At 38.4% G+C, this 25498-nt stretch overlaps 1 long non-coding RNA gene across 1 annotated transcript; it reads left to right on the top strand.

Moving 5' to 3' along the window:
- Positions 1–858: 858 nt before the first annotated feature.
- On the top strand, positions 859–24131 carry LOC122005680. Its single transcript, XR_006118460.1, has 2 exons — positions 859–1477; positions 23811–24131. It is a non-coding gene; the product is annotated as an uncharacterized LOC122005680 (long non-coding RNA).
- The last annotated feature ends 1367 nt before the right edge of the window (positions 24132–25498 follow it).

Genomic DNA, 25498 nt, shown 5'->3' with positions numbered 1-25498 from the left:
CAACACTATTTAAAGAAAATCTGATATATTTTCCATCCAATTGAGTACCATTTAAAAAAAATCTAGTATATTTTTCATTTGGAAAAAGAATCATACTTAATTTGATAGAAAATATATTAAAATGAGTATAATTTCTCTTAAAGTCAGCATTTTATATTAGAATCAAATATATTTTCTATCAAAATTATCCCTTATATTTTTTAGATACAAATAATCAGTATAATTCCTGTTAAATTCAGCACTTTAAACTAAAATCGGGTATATTTTAAATTAAATTGAGCACGACTTTTTTCCTATTTAATATAATTTCTCTTAAATGCAACATCATTTAAAGAAAATCTAGTATATTTTCCATCTAATTGACTATCATTTAAAAAAAAAAAGTGGTATATTTTCTATTGAAAAAAGAATCGTATTCAATTTAATAGAAAATATAATAGATTTTATTTTAATGTACTAGAAATTATATTCATTTTTAAATTTTTTATATCTAAAAATATTAAGGACAATTAAATAAATATATTTGACTAGGGAATGAAAATAAAAAATTTTATCAATAAAAATTATATGTAAAATTTTATTTGTCAATGGAACTATAAGTAAAATTTTCCTTATTCTTCGAATGTAGCAGGGTTGGACTGTATTTGACGGGAGGAAGAACTTGAGAAATAAATATATTTTTTTTGGAAATCTAAAAGTGAATTATTAAAAAGAAATATTATTATTATTATTTTCTTAAAATAGAATTTTTTTTTTAATATAATATTAAAAGTGCTTGACGAAAAATAAACATATAAATCCCAAAATACGCACATAAACATATAAAAGGAAAAATTAATATCTCTGGATGACAGGCAGAGGGCAGTCGGTCAAATGCCCAAAATACTCTCCCAGATCAGGACAGCTGTTTGTTGGTACAAGCTACCCTACCACCAGGCACCATCACCGCCGCCGGTCCGCCACCTCCACGTTACTTGCTTTGACTCCAAATCCACGAGAAAGAAGAATGGCGTGTTAAGAATGATAGATAGATCTCTGGAAATGGAGTAGAAAACCTATGCGTGAACCTCCACCATTTCGGAAGCATTGAAAGGTAGATGCTGTCATTTGGCTGCTACTGATGGAGGACTTCAGGTCTAGGTCTTATGGCGATGGGAGGATGGAAATGGAGGTCTACGGGAGCAGGCCCCAGGCTTCAGTCTCTGGAACTCATGACCGCAGAAGCTACAGCGCATCCTATGCCTCTTCCCAGAGCCACACCCAAGTTCCCCAAGATATGAATCGGAAGAAGGGGAACGGCGTCTCTGCCTCCTCTTCCTCCAAGGGTGGTTGGAGTCTCAGTGACCCTGAGTTGCAGCGGAGGAAGAGAGTGGCGGGATATAAGGCCTATGCTATGGAAGGGAAGATGAAGGGAAGTTTAAAAAAAGGCTTCAGGTGGCTCAAGGACAGGATTGGGTGGTGGTGATGATTTCTTAAGGTACTATCACACCATCCATCACTTCCCGTTTTTAATTTTACCATGATATCAGCAGTTTAGACTTTTATGTTCATCTTAAACATTAGAAGGATTGCATCTTTTGGACTCACTCTGAATGTTGAGTGACAATGATGTTCTCAGTGTCGGGGATTTCAATTTGTTGGGGTTGCATGAGATCTTGAGACTGTGCACTAGGTGTATAGCTGAAAATCTCTATCTCTTGTTATTATCATTCTGAATATGAATCTCATTTCTCAATGCCATTTTCCATCAACATTTTGTGGATGCATCATTTGAAGTCCTGTTTACAGCAATCCCAGATTACTTATGGGATCCATTGAGTTCCTCTACATCAGAAACCATATTTGTATCAAATATCAAATGCGTATTGCCCATGAAATTTATGTTTAATTTTACCTTCTGGTATTGTGAATGACCAAAGACAATTTTTTCCTCTGAAATATATAGGAATAATTGCATGATCTTCCTAATTACTTGTTACCTCTACTGTGATTTCTTCTATAGATATCTTGCTCCTATTACAATTGAGATAGATTATATGGCTTCCATGTCTTGTATACTTGTTGGGTTGGGAAATATCCCGCCCAATAGCTTGCCCTAGCTGTGCCCATGACTCTTGTAAAGAATTTTTTGCTGCATTTTTTTTTCTCATTCTGATGGCTACTGAGGGTTGGGCCACCTTCTTCCCCATGGGAGGCATACTAGAGCCTTGATGATACCTTAGGTTGCATCAAAGACTGGGAGATCGAAAAGTTTGCAGAGAGAATGATTTTCTTCTTAAGTAGAACTTTTAGTGTTGGACCTGTTGGTTGGGATGAATGTACGTTAGGCTGGGTCAGTTTTCAACCAAAATTTGGGCAGATCCAATTAAGATCAAGGGACATTGATCTGATTTCATGGAGTAAATAACTCCTATTAGTTAGTGATTGGGATGGATAATGGGTGATTTACTATTTATGTAATCAAATTTAGGTAAATTATATATCAAAACAATGAAACTTGGTTGGATTGGATTAACTTATATTTTGAACTAGATATCCATATCCAACCTAACATAAAAAATGCAATATAATTTTGAACTGTGAATTAAGCAGAAACAAAAATAATTTGAATTTTTGGGACAGATCAAATTGAGTCAAATAGGATATGTATCAGACTGATTTTTTGCTCAACCCTAGCCTTTAAGGGGTGTGTGGAATTGAAGATTTACTTATGTTATTCGTTGAAGTGAAAGAGAAGCTTAGGGAGGATTGGAAAGGCCATGGTGCATAGTATTAGGAGTGATTTGTCTAGATTTCTCTATACTTTTACATTTACTCATAGACTTGAATTTTCTTTGTGGCACATACTTAGGCTGCATTTTGTTCTATTGCTCTTCTGTCTTTTATTGGTTGTATGTGTTTGTTATATTGCTTCTGTGATTAAGAAGAGGATGCCATTTTAGTGTGGAGTTGATAATGTGTTTGAGGCACATTGGTTTTGATATAAAAAAATGGTAGTTTGGATGACAAAAATAGGCATTTGCCTTTGGGATTTACACTACTAGCATTCTTTTGGTAGTCATGTTACCAACAAGTGGTGCTAGAGTAGCTCAACTGCAATGAATAGTATTAAAGCATAACTTGTCAAAGTGCGGTGCATTTAAGGCTCCATAGTGGATGGAGTAGTGAACAAATGAGACACAAATCTATTCTGTGTAGGACACACATTACAAACATCAGTATTCTCTATTGTGAGATCTAATGAGAGGTTTGATAACAGTTGAAGAGGTCAAATTTGTTGACATATAAGAGTTTGGGGAGCTATATTTGGTAAAGAGAAAAAGTAAGTTATCAAATGTTATGATGTAGATAATGTTGTCATGATGGCGGCTATTGAGAATACAACATAAGAAGTCATGAAGAGATTGAAGGAGTGTTACACAGAGATTAATGCCATTAAGCATCTTGGAAATAGGTCCTATAAGTTATACATGCCAGATGATGAAGATATGATAGAACATTCCTTGTAGATGAGTTGGTGAATGATTGTGAGTAGATCAGGGATGTTGACTGACCTAAATATTAATTTACTCTTTTTTTTGTCTAATTTATTTGATGTAATTGGTACTAAGCAAGCCTATAGGAGGTAATGAATTGACAGTAAAAGGTGAAACTGTCATTTTGGATCAACCCAATATCACATATTTATTCTATTTTTTCTTTTTCATAATTTTCAACAACTTGTTATTCATTAGGCACAAACTCAATATCATCATTTTGATCCTCTTCTTCGAATGCAAAATCATCCTCGTGAAGTTCTCTCACTCTAGAGCTTCAAGATTGTGGATTTTCATCTGCTCCACTTGCTTCATCAACCATTTGTCATGTGAGTTTGGAAACTAGTTCAACTTCATCATATTCCCCATCATCCACAATCTAACCTTGTATATTTAAAGCGTCTTTTGCAAGAAGCACATCGACATTCCTTGCTTTTTCTCTCTTTTTTTTTTTATTTGTTCAACAATCTAGCAGTAAATTAGATAAATACTGGATTGTTCAACCGGTTGACATCCAACCTATTTCTCTTCTTTATATAAATCTTAAAAAAAAAGAAAAAGTAAATATTGTAGTCAGTAGCATAAAATTGATACTGTTGGTGCGACCTCCAAGGTTTTAATGTCCGATAAATATGTTTAATGGAGTTTGATCAAAATTCTTAGTCGTTGCTAAGCAAGGGTGAGAAGTCAACCGAGTGGCTAGTCCTAACTACGATTAGGCAAGGGAAGTCCTAGTTACGGCTATGCAAGGGAAATCTCGGCAGATCGTGGAAGCCAGGTAGAAGGATTTGATAGGACCCGATATTGAATCTCTGGTGGGCCGATCCAATGCTGAGTCTGGGTGAGTAAAGCCAAGTGGAGAAAATCCTAGAGAGAGGCAACTCTAGGTTCTGGTGAGTAAAGCCAGATGGAGAAAATCCTAAGGGAAGGTAACCTTACGTAACGAGAAGTCTTGGAGGAGTGAACTCCAAGTAAAGTTGATTGGATGGTTTCTGGTCGACCGCGCGTGGTCGATCGGACTAGCGGAACTTGGTAAATCTAAGTTTAGTTTTACCATAGTGTTCTGTATTATTATTATTGCTATTGGCTAATGTAGTATTACAAGAAAAGTCTTAGTGGATCAGGGATCAGACACTGAGCAGAAAAAGTCTAAACAGGTCTAGAGGACCAATGTTTGACAGGTAGGCTGAGGTAAGCAACTGGAGTGGAGCGACAGTGAGGTCGTGTTCGGGAAGGGAACAACCTTATATCGCTGATCCAACTAAAGAAACCGAGAAAGTTTCTCAATTGAGATCAAGACAGTTTTACTGTCAATTACTACTCATGCATATTACTACTTATGTATCATATATTATCACTGTGCTAATTTTATTATGCAGGAGTATTTGTTTTAACTCTGTTTTGCAAAAATCGAATTTATTGGTCGACCGAACACCATGATCGGTCGACCGAACTAGGCTGATACAGAACAAAGCTCAGATCGAGCCGAAGCGAACATGGAAGCCAGGTCGATCGGTCGACCGAATCCAGAACAATCAATGCATTAATGGCGAATCTTGACGAATAGGGAAACTACTTTGTTCGGTCGATCGAACAAAGTGATCGGTCGACCGAACAAGGTGATCGGTTGGCTGAACAATAAATGCTCATAAATACGCTAAGATCAGATCTTGGCGAAGAAGGAAAACAAGGAGTTCAGTCGACTGATACGAGGATCAGTCGATTGAATGAGTTTTCAGTCGATCGAACTATGCTTATAAAAGGACCTTGAAATATGTTCTGAAGACAACTCTTTGAATATTCCTCTTGCAAGCTGCTACGCTGAGAAATGCCGACTTGCTTAATCATCTACTCTTTGTCGGTATATTTTATTTATAGCTTTTATTCTTACTGTGTTACTATCATTCTTTCATTGTACAAATTGCTTCTTTCAGAAGATTATGGGAAGAAGAATTATAGTGAATTGCCTAACTGTTCGAGCAAGGATCGCGTGTCTTAAAGTAAGAGTCGACATAGGCTCCAAACCAAGAACCACCCGAGTCACCTGTTGTCACGCCCCAGAGGAGTCTCTGTCCGAAGAAATTTCGGCAGCATCTCCCCTGTACGGCGGACAATCTGAAACTTTCTACAAGCACTATATACCTCAGCCACATGCGGCTGGAATAATAACAATAAAAGAAAACAAACACCACGCAGTTAAAAATAGCCCACTCGGCTGTACCAAAACCAAAACACATAACTGCTAGCCGGCTAGACTTACACAACCAATAACATAAATACAAAATACCACATAACAACGTCAACACTCCAAAGATAAAACCAGAGTACAGAGCTAAACAAACTGATACATAAAACAAATAAAACATACGTGAAACCGATAAGTCTTCTGATGTGACGTGGGGGTGAGCACGGGATGCTCAAGCGACACCATAAATAAACTGGTACAGAAAAATATAGAGTCCACGGGGTGAGTTCAACAACTCAGTGAATAATAGACATACCTAGTAAGATATATCTAACAACAATAAACATGGAATACGACTTCTAATCGTATATCTAGGAAAGATCAAAGCGAAGGTAACTAAGGAAGTCTGACTCACCGGGAACTCTATCCGCAAAGGTCGTCACAAGAAGTGCCTAAATCCGATGCATGTCGAACATACGATCCAACCAAATGCAACAAATAAATCGTGAAACACAATCACAGAAATAAATGCATCGATCGTATGATGCGATGATGTCTGGTCACCCCGGCGGATCGATCATCTCACACACAAATGGCGAGACCGAGTGGGTAGGGGTGACAACGTGCACTCTGTCGTCACTTGCTCGATGGTGGACCAGCGGTGGACGGGATCTTTGTCGAGTACTCCCCGTGACCCCATCATAAATGGGGGCTCGATGCTCTCAACTCCGGTGCGATGGCGGGGAGGAATCCTGCGGCTAACACGTTGTGTCACACTACCCCGTGGCGGACCAACGTAGCAAACAAAGTCCCTGACACACCTTGCTGAATCAACCACAACCCCGGGTGGTGGTGTGTGCAGATCCATGTAACTGGCGATGTGCTCAACAACAATGGAGTCGACTATCGCACAGCATGCAATCATGATGCATGACACTAAGCATGGCAATATCCTGATCAGCATAGAAAAATCCATATATACATAATATGGGTACCACAGTATCAGTAGGTCAATCCACGAATCTAGGGTATACAGATCCTCTATGGTATAACAACCTAGATCCTAAACATATCATCCTTCCATAACATATGTACCAACAATATACACAGATCAAAGAATCAGAGTCTAGGTACACGAATCATATATGAGATACAAATAGAGGTACACAAGTCAGTCATGGCATAAAACCTAAGTATCAGATAATCTCGATACACATGACTGAAACCAAAAGTCCAGAACCTAGTCCTAACCTCAGTAAAACATGGTATGTCACTTATTCTAGAAACTAAGATACTCATGGTAATTAAATACTCATGGCAACAAGTCACAAGATATAAGTACGGATACTCCACAGGCGACAAATCTAACATGCTATGGATATCAAACATGTGGCATACCAAGGACAAACATGTTCATTGCTTGTAGTTATAAAATACTATGCATATCCAATGACAATATCATAAAAGATAAGTCAAGAGGTACCCGCCTTTAACTGTAGTCTGATAAACAATCCTCACATCAGAACAATCGTCCCGTAAACAGGGTCATGCATACAAATATTCAATTTAGTTACTCTAACAAGTATCCTTTAGCTAACTGAAGATCAGGACCAAATAAATAAACCTATTTCCTTTCCGATTAAGGAAACCCAATTTGAATCAATCCCAAGTGATCCCAATTGTTATAACTCAAGAACAACCTCAACTAATACAATTCATTTTATCAACTCAATTCAACCATCATCAATCTGAACCAACCAACCACCAAATAACCATCATGAATCAAACTGAACTTACCCAATAGTGAGTATCCCTTTTATCACCCGCAGTCGAGAAGTGGTGATCGGAAAATCCTAGTCGGAGCAACCATGAGCTACGTCCTCAATGTAAATCATCCACGATCCGCACCTCGATCACATCTGCAATTCCAATCTAAGATAACTAATTACTCATTAGTCATGTTATCACAGATTAACATCTCAAATAGAATATGTTGCCAATCCATATCAACCTAATACTAACAAGAGGTCAACCAAAACACTATACATAGCTTACCTTGAATCAAAAATCTCCAATTCAAATCTTAAACCTTCACATTTCACATGCCAGTGAATTTTCAATCCAAGCACCCTCCAAGATCCGGCTAGGGCACGGCTTGGCACAATCAAACAAGCATAAAGCTCGGCACTGGTCTGGGGAAGGAGAAGGTGGCAGCAGCATAGAGGGAAGGGATGTCCGGCGAATCAAATTCAGAGCTCGGCGTTGTGTGGCGAGGCTAGGGCACAACCTCGGTTGCGACGACCGTCGGGTGGAGAAAACGCAGCTGATAAGATGGCTAAGGCTCAGCGAATCAAAGCGGTGGACGGCGCTAGGGCTGAGGAAACCTTCCGTTGCTCCCTGCTCACCGGTGGTGATGAAGGCGCAAAAAAAAGAAGAAGAAGTAATTCGGGGCAGAGGCTAGGGTTTTTCGAGGAAGGCAAAGCAGTGCCGGCACCGAAATGCTCGCTCTCTGCTCCCCTGGCGTCGTCTGCGTCGGGCAGAAGAGAGGAAAAGGAAGGGATCGGCTGCCGGCAATGGATCGTCGACGGTGTGTGGGCGGTGGCGGCTGAGGAGGGCGTCGGGGAAGATGGCGCAGGTTTAGGGCGAAAGACGGCGATTAGGGGAAAATAGAAAAGAAAAAGGAAAAGATAAATAAATAAATAACTTTTCCTCGCTTAAATGGGGTAGCCTAAACAGGCTTTTCCGAACCCCATTTTAATCCCCGTAAACTCGTCCATACGAGCTCCGAAAAATTCTAAAAAAATTTCCAAAAATTCCGGAAAATTCCCTTATCATTATTTACAAATTTCCGGTATTTTACATTCTCCCCCACTAATAAAAATTTGGTCCCCAAATTTCGTTATCTACCTTCAGCAAATACTAACAACAAGTAGAGCGTATAAATGCTGAACGGTAAATAACTCACATACGTCAAGTGAAAAGATGGGGGTATCGAGCTCGGATAATATCCTCGAGCTCCCAAGTAACCTCCTCGTCCAAATGATACTGTCTTCCGACTTTAACCAGTCGAATATTTTTGTTCCGCAACTAATGCTCTTACCGGTCTAGAATCCGTACCGGAACCTCCTCATATGTGACGTCGGGCTGAATAAGAACTGAGATATCTATCAGCACATGTGTCGGGTCGGGTATGTATCTTCTCAACATAGATACATGGAATACATCGTGAACACCTACCAAAGTTAGTGGGAACGCCAAACGATAAGCTACCGCTCCAATTCTCTCCAAAATCTGGAAAGATCCAATGTATCGTGAAGCTAGCTTACCTCTGAGGTCAAATCTCTTCACCCCTTTCGTGGGTGAAACTCACAGAAATACATGGTCGCAAGTGGAGAACTCTAAAAGTCTCCGACTCCGGTCAGCATAACTCCTCTGGCAGTCTTATGCCTCTGACATCCTCTGTCTGATAGTATGGACCAACTCTGCCTCACGCTGAGCTTTATGAGGTACCCACAACTGGGCCTCCCCAACCTCATCCCAAGGGATGGGTGTCTGACAAGACCTACCATACAACGCTTCAAACGGTGTCATCTGGATAGCCAAAAGAAAACTGTCATTGTAGGCGAACTCTACCAATGGCAGATGGTCCTTCCAACTGCCTACAAAATCCAATACACAAGACTTTAGCAAACCTTCTAGAGTCTAAATGGTCCACTCTGACTGTTACCGAAATAGAGCTGCGTGCCCAAGGCCTGCTGCAGACTCTGTCAAAAACGAGACGTGAATCGGGGTCTCTATCCGAAATAATAATCAACGGAACACCACGTGATCTGATGATCTCCCGGCAAAACAGATCTACCAATCGATCCAGGAAATCTGTCCTCCGATTAGCTACAACGTGCGCGGATTTGGGTAATTGATCAAAGATTACCCAAATCGCGTCATGGTCTCGTCATGTCCTCGGCAAACTCACCACAAAGTCCATAGTAATATGTTCCCATTTCCACTCAGGAATAGGAATCGCTGAAATAAGCCGACAGATCTCTAATGCTCGGCCTTCACTTGTTGACAGACAAGACATCTAGCTACAAAATCCGCGATGTCTTCCTTCATGTCGTTCCACCAATAGAAACACCTCAAATCTTGGTACACACGGGTACCGCCTGGGTGGACAGCAAATCATGAGCGATGAACCTCCGAAAGTACTCCCATAAGACCGGACGAGACTGAAGTACGCATAATCTGCCTCGGAAGTGTATAACACCCTCCTCGTCTCGTGTGAGCTCGGTCTGCTACCCGGAAGCTATCTGGCTGCAAATAAACTGCAAATACTGATCAGCAGCTTAGGGCTCTCGGATCCTCATCCTGATTAACGATCGAGCAACCATGGTAACCAGAGTACCCTGTCTGTCCCTATCCTCTCAAGGCCCCAAATCGGAGAAACTCGAATCAAGTCCGTGACCACAACTCGGTGAGCTAAAGTCCCTCTGGACTTTCGTATCGACAACCACATTAGCTTTTCCGGGTGATAGCTAATGGTACAATCAAAATCCTTCAGGAACTCCATCCATCTCCTCTGTCGGAGATTTAAGTTCCTTCTAAGTGAACAAATATTTGAGACTCTCATGGTCCGTGAGAATCTCAAATGTAACGCCGTATAGATAAGGCTGCCAAATCTTCAAGGCACAAAATAATGACGGCCAGCCACAAGTCATATACTGGGTAGTTCTACTCATGCTCCTACAACTGTCGAAAAACATAGGAGACTACTCTATCGTGCTGCATCATAATAGCACTCATACCCTGTTGAAACACGTCGGTGTAGAGAACAAATTTGTCCTCTCCAGAAGGTGAAACCAAAAATCGAAGCCGACACTAGTCTCCGCTTCAGCTCCTAGAAGCTGGTCTTGCAATCCACAGTCCAAGTAAACTTCACGCTTTTCATAGTCAGGCGTGTAAGTAACATAGCAATCCGTGAGAAACCCTCAATGTATCTCCGAAAATATCGAGCTAAACAAAGGAAGTTGCAAGCCTCTTCTATAGACTACGTCTACTCCCAACGGTAACTACCTCGATCTCTGTGGAACCACGGTATACTCCTACTGGTGACCGTGTGTCTCAAACATCCCACAGAATACACCCAAAACACGCACTACTGATCTTCGCATATAGATGTTCTCGTCGAAACATCTCTAGATCTATGCAAAGGTGGTGCACGTGACCCACCTCAGATCCGTAATAAATCACAACATCGTCACAAAGACAATGGAAACTGATCCAAACATCCTAGGGATACCCAAATCATCGAGTCCATGATAATATCTAGGGCACCGCAAGCCCTAATGGTAAAACCAAGACACATAATGTCCGTATCACAGACATTCCTAACCATAAGATCCTCAACAATAAACAGATCTAATCACCAACGATATATAATCACCAAAGAATAGAACCTCCAGTGTGAGAGCAATGCTCTATCACACGAAATACCACAAATGTGGGAGCAACGCTCTACCACAAGAAATCCTCCCTATGTGGGAGCAACGCTCCACCACAAATAATCCAAAATATGTATCCACAATAAATATGGGAGCAATGCTCCGCTACAAACAATCCGCAATATATAGGAGCAACGCTCCACTACAAAACAATCCCTAAATATGTGGGAATCCAGAATATGTAGAAGCTATGCTCTACCACAAACGATCCATAACATGTGGGAGCTACTCTCTATCACAACAATACATAAGTGCCCAAAGCACCTAACTATCTAGCTAGAGTCTGAACGAGATCTCTCTACCACCAATCACTGTGGGTAGCCTAGGGTATAACAACCCAGTAAGCAAATCAAATCTATATTCAACTCTATCAATATCGTAGTGGGTCACCCGCTGATAAGAAAATGGGTTGACAAGGTAGTCCAACAAATGACATAATGCAGACACTCCACATCCTGCATTCAATATAAGTAGAATCCTCATGATACTACCAACAATACACCTGGCACACGTGCACACACAACATAGGTATAATCGACATAATCCTCCAATTATTGTACACTAAACATATACACAACTCAGGTATATTCAGTATAATACCTCCAACATCACATACCGTACACGTGTGCTTAAATCAACGTAGGTATAATCGACAATATACCTCAATAATACTCACCCCATATATATACATACACCTTGAGTATGATCAACATAATACTTCCAATAAAGTCTAATTGACACAAGTGTATCCACAAATCAAATATAATCAACAAGATACCTCGAATATTACAATCAGCATAAGCTCAATGATGCAATCGGTCAGTCTACCACAGGACTCCTACAACACACAATAATCATATCTACACACCACATAAATATGCATAATCAACATATTTTAAATCCAATCTACCACACAAACCCTACGCCACCTTCTAAGTTATCCTACAAGGTACTTACAGTCTAAATTTAAAGTACCCACGGAATAGGATAAATCAATCCTCTAAAGACTGACCAAACCAACAACGATATACGGCTAATTCCGTCTTTTCCCACGTCAGTAACAGTCATGTACTTCAATGTGCTCATAATATCCAACTAAGCACGAAAAATCAAAAGATTCGAACCTCTAAAAATAGAGTATAATTGTCCTCTACTGATCAAACCAACAAAACTAAATCAATCATCTTCTAACTAATCAAGAATACCTTAATCCTCCACAAGCAACTAAGGTATATCAATACACGACTACCCAAATCAACTAGTGTAAATCAGACTTCTACTGACCAATCTAACAAGAGTAAACCAATATTTACTGATGAAATTAACTGAGGTAATATGGTATTCTACTAGCTATGTCAGCATGAATACATAGATACTATTCACTATCCAGCTAATAATAGCAGAGGCTGGTATGTGCCTCGATCTTCTAATCAACTAATAATAACAGAAGCTAAAAACTACTGGTGTATGATATAATAAATCACCAGAAACTGTAACCCTTAACCTCTATCAAGGTCGATCATCATCAGTGGTTTACCTAATGCATAAAATGTATGATATATCAACTAGACAGGTACTAGTAAAGAGTGCTAATACATGTCATAAACTGTAATACTCAACAGTGCATATACTAACAGAAAGGTAAGATAACAATATATACTGACATACCTCCTATTGCTTGGAGATGTCCTGCTGCTGCCAGGTCCCAAAACCCGAAAAAATCACATCGAGAAGACCAAAACACGAAATCCGAAACACCGGAAATAAGACTCGTAAGTCGATCTCTGATACCAAATAAATTGATATCAGATAAATCTCGAAAATCCAGAACACATAGCAAGTATCGTATACCTGCTCTGATACCACTAAATTGTCACGCCCCAGAGGAGTCTCTGTCCGAAGAAATTTCGGCAGATCTCCCAGACTGTGAGACAATCAAGCTTTCTGACCTTATACCTCGACCACATGCGGTGGAATAATAACAATAAAGAAAACAAACACCAGCAGTTAAAAATAAAGCGACCCTACCGGCATGCAAAACAAAACACATAGCGCTAATTTAGACTTACAAACCAATAACATAAATCAAAATACCACATAACAACGTCAACACTCGAAGATAAAACCAGGTGAGCTAAACAAACCGATACATAAAACAAATAAAACATCGTGAAACCGATAAGTCTTCGATGTGACGTGGGGACCGTAGACAGGATGCTCCAAGCGACACCATAAATAACACGGTACCGAAAAATATAGAGTCCACGGGTGAGTTCAACAACTCAGTGAATACCAATAAACATGCCTAGTAAGATATATCTAACAAATAAACATGGAATACGACTTCCTAATCATATATCAGGAAAGATGCAAAGCGAAAGGTAACTAAGGAGGTCATACTCACCGGGAACTCTATCCGGACAAAAGGGTCGGCAAAGAAGTGCCTAAATCACTGTATGCATGTCAAACATATACATCCAACCAAATGCAACAAATAAATGCAAGAAACACAATCACAAGAAATAAATGCATCAATGCGTATGATGCGTCCTGGCCCCTACGCTCCAGTCATCATCTCACACACAAATGGCGAGGCCGAGTGGGTGGGGTAGTGTGACAATGTGCACTCAATCGTCACACTCGATGGTGAGTGGGCGGGATCTTTGTCGAGTACTCGTCTGTGACCCCAAATCATAAATGGGGGCTCGATGCTCTCAACTCCGGTACGATGGCGGGAGGAATCCTGCGGCAACACGCGTTGTGTCACACTACCCGAGCGGACCAACATAGCCAAACAAAGTCCTGCACGCACTGAATCAACCACTAACCCATGAGTGGTGGTGTGTGAGATCCAGTAACTGGCGATGTGCTCAACAACAATGGAGTCGACTATCGCACAGCATGAGATGATGCATGACACTAAGCATGGCAATATCACGAGTAAATCCATATATACATAATATGGGTACCACAGTATCAGTAGGTCAATCCACGAATCTAGGGTATACAGATCCTCTATGGTATAACAACCTAGATCCTAAACATATCATCCTTCCATAACATATGTACCAACAATATACACAGATCAAAGAATCAGAGTCTAGGTACACGAATCATATATGAGATACAAATAGAGGTACACAAGTCAGTCATGGCATAAAACCTAAGTGTCAGATAATCTCGATACACATGACTGAAACCAAAAGTCCAGAACCTAGTCCTAACCTCAGTAAAACATGGTATGTCACTTATTCTAGAAACTAAGATACTCATGGTAATTAAATACTCATGGCAACAAGTCACAAGATATAAGTACGGATACTCCACAGGCGACAAATCTAACATGCTATGGATATCAAACATGTGGCATACCAAGGACAAACATGTTCATTGCTTGTAGTTATAAAATACTATGCATATCCAATGACAATATCATAAAAGATAAGTCAAGAGGTACCCGCCTTTAACTGTAGTCTGATAAACAATCCTCACATCAGAACAATCGTCCCGTAACCAGGGTCCTGCATACAAATATTCAATTTAGTTACTCTAACAAGTATCCTTTAGCTAACTGAAGATCAGGACCAAATAAATAAACCTATTTCCTTTCCGATTAAGGAAACCCAATTTGAATCAATCCCAAGTGATCCCAATTTGTTATAACTCAAGAACAACCTCAACTAATACAATTCATTTTATCAACTCAATTCAACCATCATCAATCTGAACCAACCAACCACCAAATAACCATCATGAATCAAACTGAACTTACCCAATAGTGAGTATCCCTTTTTATCACCCCGCAGTCAGAGAAGTGGTGATCAGAAAATCCTAGTCGGAGCAACCATGAAGCTACTGTCCTCAATGTAAATCATCCACAATCCGCACCTCAATCACATCTGCAATTCCAATCTAAGATAACTAATTACTCATTAGTCATGTTATCACAGATTAACATCTCAAATAGAATATGTTGCCAATCCATATCAACCTAATACTAACAAGAGGTCAACCAAAACACTATACATAGCTTACCTTGAATCAAAATCTCAATTCAAATCTTAAACCTTCACATTTCACATGCCGGTGAATTTTCAATCCAAGCACCCTCCAAGATCCGGCTAGGGCACGGCTTGGCACAATCAAACAAGCATAAAGCTCGGCACTGGTCTGGGGAAGGAGAAGGTGGCAGCAGCATAGAGGGAAGGGATGTCCGGCGAATCAAATTCAGAGCTCGGCGTTGTGTGGCGAGGCTAGGGCACAACCTCGGTTGCGACGACCGTCGGGTGGAGAAAACGCAGCTGATAAGATGGCTAAGGCTCAGCGAATCAAAGCGGTGGACGGCGCTAGGGCTGAGGAAACCTTCCGTTGCTCCCTGCTCACCGGTGGTGATGAAGGCGCAAAAAAAAGAAGAAGAAGTAATTCGGGGCAGAGGCTAGGGTTTTTCGAGGAAGGCAAAGCAGTGTCGGCACCGAAATGCTCGCTCTCTGCTCCCCTGGCGTCGTCGGCGTCGGGCAGAAGAGAGGAAAAGGAAGGGATCGGCTGCCGGCAATGGATCGTCGACGGTGTGTGGGCGGTGGCGGCTGAGGAGGGCGTCGGGGAAGATGGCGCAGGTTTAGGGCGAAAGACGGCGATTAGGGGAAAATAGAAAAGAAAAAGGAAAAGATAAATAAATAAATAACTTTTCCTCGCTTAAATGGGGTAGCCTAAACAGGCTTTTCCGAACCCCATTTTAATCCCCGTAAACTCGTCCATACGAGCTCCGAAAAATTCAAAAAAAATTTCCAAAAATTCCGGAAAATTCCCTTATCATTATTTACAAATTTCCGGTATTTTACACCTGTTTTTCTTTCGCTATCTTATTTTCCGTTACCTTACTTTGATATTTGTTTTACGAATTGATACGAAAAGAAAAGTTTTTAACAAGCGATATTCACCCCCCTCTATCGCTTCATTTCAATCCATCATATACTTTACTTTAATTAAATACTTAAATACTTAAAGTTTAAAGCTTACTCTTTTGAATGTACTCCAATTTCTTTTACATCCAGATGAACTTGTAGTTAATGAAAGTATCCTCAATGTCACTTTTAACAAGTTGGGTGTGTGAGCATCATATATACTCCACTATGCACATGGATTAAATGTATCATCATTTTTTTTCACATGCTTTTGCTGCCAATGTTTTTCCAAATAACCTAGTTCTGTCTTTGTATTTTGCAAATTCTTTGTTAATAGTTGTATCTTGTAGATCTAACTCATTGGCATGCAAAATTTCCATGCATTCAAAAATCTCTGTCGCCACCACCTCATAAAGAGCAATAGAACTATTTTTATAGTGAATATAGGGATTCAATAAAAATGTAGTGGTATGCAATGATGTATTAAGATTATCCTTCATTTTTCACTCAATAATTACTATGATAGGCTAATAATTTGATTCTGCGTTGTTCAAGGTCATCTTGATATCTTCTTTAGCCGGAAGAAGTTCCCATATTACCATATAGAAACCCCATGGATGACTTTCTGTCTCCATCTACCAATCGAAGAACTTTTACCAAATGAGCAAATACTTTCTATCCCCTAACTTAAACATATTTGTCAAACATTAAAAAAGGGGAGATTTTTGGTGCAATCGACCTTCAAAGTTTTAATGTCTGACAAATATGTTTAATGAAGCTTGATCAAGGGAAGTCCTAGTCGCGGCTAGGTGAGAAGTCAACTAAGTGATTAGTTCTAATTGCTATTAGGCAAGGAAAGTCCTAGCTGCAGCTAGGAAAGGAAAGTCTTGTCAGATAATGGAAGCCAGGTAGAAGGATTTGATAGGACGCGATATCGAATCCCTGGTGGGCCGATCCAATGCTGAGTTCTAGTGAGTGTAGCTAAGTGGAGAAAATCCTAGAAAGAGACAACTCTAGGTTTTGGTAAGTGAAGCCAGATGGAGAAAATCCTAAGGGAAGGTAACCTTATGTAACGAGAAGTCTTGGAGGAGTGAACTCCAAGTAAAGTTGATTGGATGGTTTTCAGTCGATCGCACGCGGTCGACCGGACCAACAAATCTTGGTAAATCCAAGTTTAGTTTTACAATGGTGTTCTGTATTACTATTATTGCTATTGGCTAATGTAGTATTACAGAAAAAGTCTTGGTGAATCAGTGATTAGACACTGAGCAGAGAAAGTCTAAACAGGTCTAGAGGATCAATGTTTGGCAGGTAGGTTGAGGTAAGCAACTAGAGTGGAACGACAATGAGGTCGTGTTTTGAATGAGAATAATCTTAGGTCGTTGATCCAACTGAAGAAACCAGGAAGGTTTCCAAGTTGAGATCAAGACAGTTTTACTGTCAATTACTACTTATATATATATATATATATATATATATTTATTTATTACTACTCATGCATTATATATTATCACTGTGCTAACTTTGTTTTGCAGGAGTATTTGTTTTAATTCTATTTTGCAGGAACTGAAGTTATTGGTCGATCGAATGCCATGATCAGTCGACCAAACTAGGTTGATACAGAACAAAGATCAGATCGAGTCAAAGCAAACATGAAAGTCAAGCCGATCGGTTAGGGATCGGTCGATCGAACAATTAATGCATTAATGGAGAATTAATGGCGAATTTTGGTGAACAGGGAAATTGCTTTGTTCGGTCGACCTAACAAGGTGATTGATCGACCGAACAATAAATGCTCATAAATACACGAAGATTAAATCTCGGCAAAGAAGGAAAACTAGGGGTTCAGTCGATTGATAGGAGGATTAGTCGACCAAAAGGATCAATTGACCGAACGGGGTTTCAGTCGACCGAACTATGCTTATAAAAGGACCTCGAGATATGTTCTGAAGATAATTCTCTAAATATTCCTCTGTTGCATTCTGTTCGTGACTGTACTATTCTGTGCCACAACTCCATGTGCAAGCTGCTACGCTGAGAAATGTCGACTCGCTTAATCATTTACTCTTTGTCGGTATATTTTATTTATAGCTTGCATTCTTACAAGAAGATAGTAGTGTGTTACTATCATTCTTTCATTGTACAAATTGCTTCTTTCCGAAAATTTCGGGAAGACGAATTATAGTGAATTGTCTAACGGTGCGATCAAGGATCGCAGGTATTAGAGTAGGAGTCGACATAGACTCAAACCAAGTAACCATCTGAGTCACTTGTTTTTCTTTTGCTATCTTATTTTTCGCTGCCGTACTTTGATATTTATTTTATGAATTGATACGAAAAAAAAGTTTTTAAAAAGCGATATTCACCTTCCTTTATTGCTTCATTTCAATCCATCATATACTTTACTTTAATTAAAGACTTAAAGTTTAAAGTTTACTCCTTCGAATGCACTCCAATTTCTTTTTCACACCCAGATGAACTTGTAGTTAATGAAAGTATCTGCAATGCCGCTCTTAACAAGTTGGGGTGTGAGCACCATATGCACTCCACCATGCATATGGATTAAATGTATCATCATTTTTTTCACATGTTTTTGCTGTCAATGTTTTTCCAAATAACCCAGGTTTGTCTTTGTATTTTGCAAATCTTTTGTTAATAATTATATCTTGTAGATCTAACTCATTGGCATGCAAAATTTCCATGCATTAAAAAATCTATGTTGCAACCTCCTCATAAAGAGCAATATAACTATTTTTATAGTAAAAATAGAGATTCAACAAAAATGCAGTGGTATGCAATGATGTATCAAGTCTATTCTTCATTTTTCACTCAATAATTACTATGATAGGCTAGTAATTTGATTCCACGTTGTTCAAGGCCACCTTGATATCTTCTTTAACCGGAAGAAGTTCCCCATATGGAAACACCATGGATGATTTTCTATCTCCAACTACCAATCGAAGAACTCTTACCAAAGGAGCAAATATTTTCAAATAAAGTGTCACACCATTCCAAAAACTCATACTCATCACAGTAGAGTAAGTCAATTTCCCTTTGTTTTTAACCATTTACATTTCTCCCACGTATCACTTGTAAACATGACCCTTAAACTAGATTTTTTTCAATCAAACTTTGTAATGTGAAGAAATTTGACGCAAACTTAGTAACTCATAGCCGGACTATGTTTCTCTTCTTTGTGAAACTTCTCATCAATGACAGTTTTACGGTGAGCATAAGTGAAAATGATAAAAGATTTGGCTTGCTCAATAATCATTTTATATCATGGAAGCTTGCCAATACTTTCAAGCATGAGATTAATAGTGTGAGTTGCGCATAAAATTCAAAAGATCCCAAGTCGCTTTTCTCTCATCAATTTAGTCGTAGCCATATTGTTGGTGGCATTGTCTGTTATAATCTGAACAATATTCTGAAGTCCTACTTGTTCAACACACTTGTCAGCATACTTAAAAATAAGTTCAGCGTCTCGTCTGAACCCTCCTTAGACTCTAAAAATGTAGTACCTTACTTGCAATTAACATACAAATTTAAGATGTTTTTTTTTTCTATCACTCCATCGAGCACCCATTCTTTGCCTATTCTTATTCTTCTTCATATTTCTTCAATAGTTGCTTTGTTTTTTTTAACTTCGGCTTTCAACAGTGGCTCCCTAAGCTGATCTTGAGTTGGAGGTTTGAATCTTGGTCCAAATTGACCCACTGTCTCCATTAGTTGCTTGAAGCTATCATTATCAATAACATTGAATGAGATTCCATTTTCATAAACTCATCTCCCATATATTGTTGAACTTGTTGAGTTCTCTGGTTAAAAAGAGTTTCATTTACATTTTTTTGGCGAAACACTTTACTCCAACTAGAACTTACATTTTTTTGAGCAATTACTGATGCATATCTATCCATGGGGTCAAGTAAAAGAAGTTTTTTAATTCCATCTATCCCTTTAATTTTATGATCGTCTTCTACGTCTAGAGAAATAGTCACCTCTGCTCTACAACTTTGTTCTTCTATTATTTTGTTCTTCTTTCTGTCTTTCCTTCTAAAATAGTCTATTTGCACTTATTTTTATCTTGTTGAGATATTTTTCGACAACCAGATACGTATATTTCCTGCATGTTCCTTGATCCTATCCCCCCCCCCCCCCCCCCCCAAGATTGTTTTTCTACACAACTTGCATTTAATTTTGTGGAGGTTCTTATGATCAATCAACATTCTAAACTCCCATCCGATGTCATTTGACTTTCTCCTAAGAATTCCATATTCGAGTTGAGTGACGGATACTATCGAAAATGGATTGCTTGCCATTATAATTATGATAACTTAAAAATTAATTTAAGAATAAATTTAGAATATAAATCAGTAAAAATATTAATATAAATCAGTAAAAAAATATAATCAGAATGTAAATATGATTTATATAAATTAATAAAATTTGTTAGATTTTAAAAAAAAATTTAAATATAAAATTATGAATATAAATATGATTTATATGAATTAATAATATTTATTAGAATTTTAAAATTTTAAATATTATATTATTAGAATATAAATAAATTAATAAAATTTATAAAAAGATTTTAATTATATATATATATATATTTATATAGTTTATTGGGATAATTTAATTAGGGGGTATAAAAATCTATTAGAATTATCTTATTTAAGTGAGGAGTTGTTTAATGAAATAAATAATAATAAAATATAAAAAAACATTGTGGCACTGAACGTTCATGGGACGAAAGGGGGGGGGGGGTCGTGACGCTATTGGCGCCACTGGACGCGTCGGAAGTTTTCGGCGACACGTCCCGCAACGCCAAAAGCGTCGCGGGAGGAAAAAAAATTATTGCATAAATTGAAAAACTTGCCCATCGTTGAGCAGAGTCTTCCGGAGGAGACGAGAGGCTAAGGAGGCGAGAGACAGTCGAACTGGCGTGAGCAAATGAATCCGATAGGATTTAGGGTTTTAAATGAAAAAATTCAAAATTTCGGTGCCACCTAGCACCGCCTAGGTAGTTGGGCCGCTTAGGCTAGCCGCTCAGCACCTTTCCGATGCAGTTGCCGGCCGTCGGGCGCCTAGGTGGCCACCGAGTGCCTAGGTGGCTGCATAGGGCGCGTTTTAGAACACAACCCTACTTTAATCTTAACGGTGAGTTATTGGCTAATAAAAGGGATTTATAAGGTCAAGTTTGGGCTTTAGCATTTTGGGCTAGCAACTCAGCCAATACTCATCTTTCGGATTATGTGATAGGGTATTGACATAGACGGATTTAATTTTCCTGGATGTGTAGTGTAAATCTTAAGGAAAATTACCCTTACCTTAATAATGAGGAAGATTCCAATTCTACTAAGTTAGTTAGAGGGGTGTCATTATATAACAACTAATCCATTGTTAAAGATGACCTTGGTAGGCAAATTAAATAAAGGTGACAAAAATGTCTTTATCACCTATAAACATTTCAAAGACACAAAAGGTTGATAGTATGTATTGGTCTAAAATTCTCTAGACGCTAGACGGGCGCTAGACCAGCACCTAGCGCCGAGGTAGGGACTAATCATCACTAGGTAGATTCTACGGTATCATAATAAATCACATATTATAACTCCAGCACAATAACATCAAATTAAAAATAAGTTCAAAATTACACAACTAATAAAATATTATATATTTATTCTATTTCTCTAAAATTTTCAACTTGTTCTTCATCGGATACAAACTCAATATCATCATTATGATTGGTAGGACAAACTCTAAATTTTTATCGGACACAAACTCAATATATTTAAATCTGATTTATTGATTTATATGAATTAATAAAATTTATTAGAATTTTTTATTTTTAATATATTTTTATATATTTAAATCTGATTTATATGAATTAATTTTAAATTTGATTTATATAAATTAATAAAATTTATTTATTTTAAATATATTTTATTGGGATAGTTTAATTAGACTTTATGAAAGTCTATACTATCTCCATTTAAGTTGGTAGTTGTTGGATTAATTAAAATTTACTGAAAATAAAAGGTCAACACGACTGCGACGTCAACGCGGATCGATGCTTCTGACAACATCGGAGGCGTCGCAGGACGCTTCCCACGGCGCTAGAGGCGCCTCGTGACACTTCTGGTGGCGTCGGAGACTTCCAGCGACATTTCTAGCGACGTAGGAGGCGACATCTCCTGCGGCACTAGAAGTATCACGAGACGCCTCTAGCGGTGACGGAAGCGTCCCACGACGCCTCCTTCGATTTCTTCGGTGCTATCGGAAGTGTCGCGAGACGCCTCCAATGACGACGAAGAGTCCTGTGACGCCTCCTTCACGCACTTTAGTGGCTAGGCCACCTAGGCTGGTTGCCTATCACTTTTTCGATGCAGTTGGCGGCCGCCTAGCCCAGGCAACTCCTAAGTGGCCGCCTAATCTGAAATTTAGAATACTAGTATGTATAGTGAGTTAGGTGGCACCATGCATGCACCTCATTATATCAAATGAGCAAAAGTGTTGATTTGTCGCAGTCAAGATTGTGGACAATATGACTGGTATGTGCAACAGTGGAGTAAACTGTGAGGAGTGAGGACAATGATTTGTTTAAAGCATCACGTTGGAATTTCAAAAGTAGCAATGAAGCATAAATGTTGCCAAGATGTGGACTTGATTTTGAGTCACATGCAAACATTGTTTCAACAAATACGCTGCAACACATAGTTTACCGATGGCTCATCTACATCTAGAACATTTTAGAGATCTTGTGATTTTGTTATTGTGGCAAAAGGCGAATACGCTCGCCCCCAGCGCCCCCGTCAACCCGTCACAGGGTCAACACGGAGGAGATAAATCACGGACGGCTACTAGCCTTTAGAATAGTGACTAGCACATAAGGAAGTGATTTTGTTATTAATGCCATTGATGGGAGTTCAGTTGTCAGATTTTGATCTTGAGAAGCACGCTAGAGTTGTGACAATGCCTTGATTGCGTTTGAAGACTTAAAGCTTGAAGATAAGGATATTTTATTCTAAAGGAGACTTTTTTTGTATCAAGGAACACATGAGATGGGATTTTGCTAATCTACTCCATACAAGTTAGAATGTATTGTGAGAGATTTTTTTATTACAATATATGGGCAATAATTCTTCCAAATTCTTTGTACCTTTTCTCTCATTATATATGCTTAGTTTCTCTATGGAGAATGTTTATGTTGGACCACACTGTATTGTTCTTTTTCATGCTTTTGTGTGTTTGTGTTTGTCATCTTGTTGTGCTGGAATAATCCGTTGCTCACAAAGTGGTTAATGTGTTGTTTCTGACACGAGAAAAAAATTTCATTGCATGGCTTCATAGAGACAATGATGGGTATTCTAAGGAACAACAAGTTGATGTATAGAGCATAATCTGAGATCCCATTCAATAATCTATTTTTTGGAATTTGATTGATCCATTGTTTTTTAATGGTGTCAATACTAGCAAGTGGTACTAGAGTGGCCTCAATCTCAATCATATTCATTATATGGCTTGATGCTTTCTTTTCGTTTCTGAAATGACTGAAAAGCTGCAATTGATTAGATATCAAATTATCTACTTCAAGTCTGGAAATAGTGTAAGCAAATGACATTCTTCTGATCTCCATAAACTTCATCCTTGTTCATCACGGGCACCTCTGACCTGGATTATATTGCAGATTCAGGTTCTTATTGAAGAAGACAGCAACAAGATGGAAGAAAATGCTCAGAGGTAAAATAAAAACTCTTAAGCCTTTGGTTCATGTGGAGTTTATTGTTCAGTCAAGAAAAATGTGACTAGATAAAAGGAATATGATATAACTGAGTTAATTATGTTAACTTCGACTAGATAATTTAATCTAGCTGATTGCTTTTCTTTTTCTTGGGCCCAAATTGATTAAGAGACTTTTGCCGTAAGAAAAAACGCTTAATATCAATTGGATTTGTGTCATGCCTTTGTTCAGCCAATTCCTCAATGTTGTTTCAGTTAGTTTACTATACATTATTCTCTAGCAGTTCCCTTCTTGATTGCAATACTATTATTTTATTTTCTTGGTGTGGCTACGTTCAGTTGGTGTTGACATGGAAGATCAATATGTTACTCTTGAGACTTGGATGTTCGTTTTGACCAGTTAAAAACAAGAAATTTCAATGGGCGGGTGCCAATTTTGAAAAGAGATAATACAAATCACTGGATCCCAGAGTTGAATTTGAGCACTCGTTTATTAAAAGAGATCATACAAATCATTAGTTCATCATACGGAAAAATGAGAAAGTGTAGAAGGCTAATTAGAGGTTATGGAAAATATAGTTCCGTGGGTTCCCCACTCAAAATTTAAGGACACCTTACATTATTAAATTATATATCTTTATTTGCTATTTATTAGTAAGTGGTCCTATCCACGTTATTAATTTTGATAGAAAAAATAAATTTAAAATTTCATTATGCATAAAATAAAAATCTCAAACCTTGGACCCATAGTGGTTCACGTATTTTTGTTTAACATTTTTGATTTGACAGACCACTCCTTTAGGGCAGTTGCCCTATAAAAGTTTCTATTTTTTAGTTTTATCTACTTTTTTCTTTTGCATTTAATTATCCAGTCAAATGTTGCTCCCCTCCCCTCCCCTCCCCTCCTTGCCTTTTCAATAACCAGAAATTTCCCTTTTCGTTGATTGTAAAAAATTAAAAATATACGATAAATCTTATCATTCGTTAAGGTCTATAATGTATTTTTTATAGAATTTTATAATATATTTTAACACTAATTAATCTTTAACGAAAATATGATTGAACTTCAAAGACATTTTATCAAAGGGGTACATCTAGATTTTGAAAATTGTTAAAGAACCACATCTAGATTTTGAAAATTGTTAAAGAACCACATGTAAGATTTATCAAAGGACATATATCTTTTTTAAAATATCTCTTTCATTAAAAAAAAATTAAAAAAAGACTCTCCGTGGTGATCGCATAGCTAAACAGAACTCTAGCCTTATGCACATGTGGACATCGAGTGCGCAACTAAGGCTACGTTTGATTGGGTGTAATGTAATCTAACTTGTAATGTAATCAAATTTGTAATGTAATGTAATGTAATCTTGATTACATTACTACGTTTGGTAATGTAATGTATGCAATCTTTGATTACAAAGGTGATTACATTCTTTTGTTTGGTGTCCATTATTTTTTATAAGGAATGTAATTCATATTATTATAAAATGACAAAAATATCCTGTGATCTCTATCGACGGTCGCCACACCTCTACCGAAGTTTGCGGTAGCCATCGGCAACTAGCTGCCGCCGCCACCGTCGGTCGCCACAGCAGGCCACCGTCTTCGCATCGGCGACGATGGGCGACGGCA

Source organism: Zingiber officinale, chromosome 7B (assembly GCF_018446385.1).
Source record: "Zingiber officinale cultivar Zhangliang chromosome 7B, Zo_v1.1, whole genome shotgun sequence".
NCBI lineage: Eukaryota > Viridiplantae > Streptophyta > Magnoliopsida > Zingiberales > Zingiberaceae > Zingiber > Zingiber officinale.
This window is presented reverse-complemented; position numbering and strand designations above follow the sequence as displayed.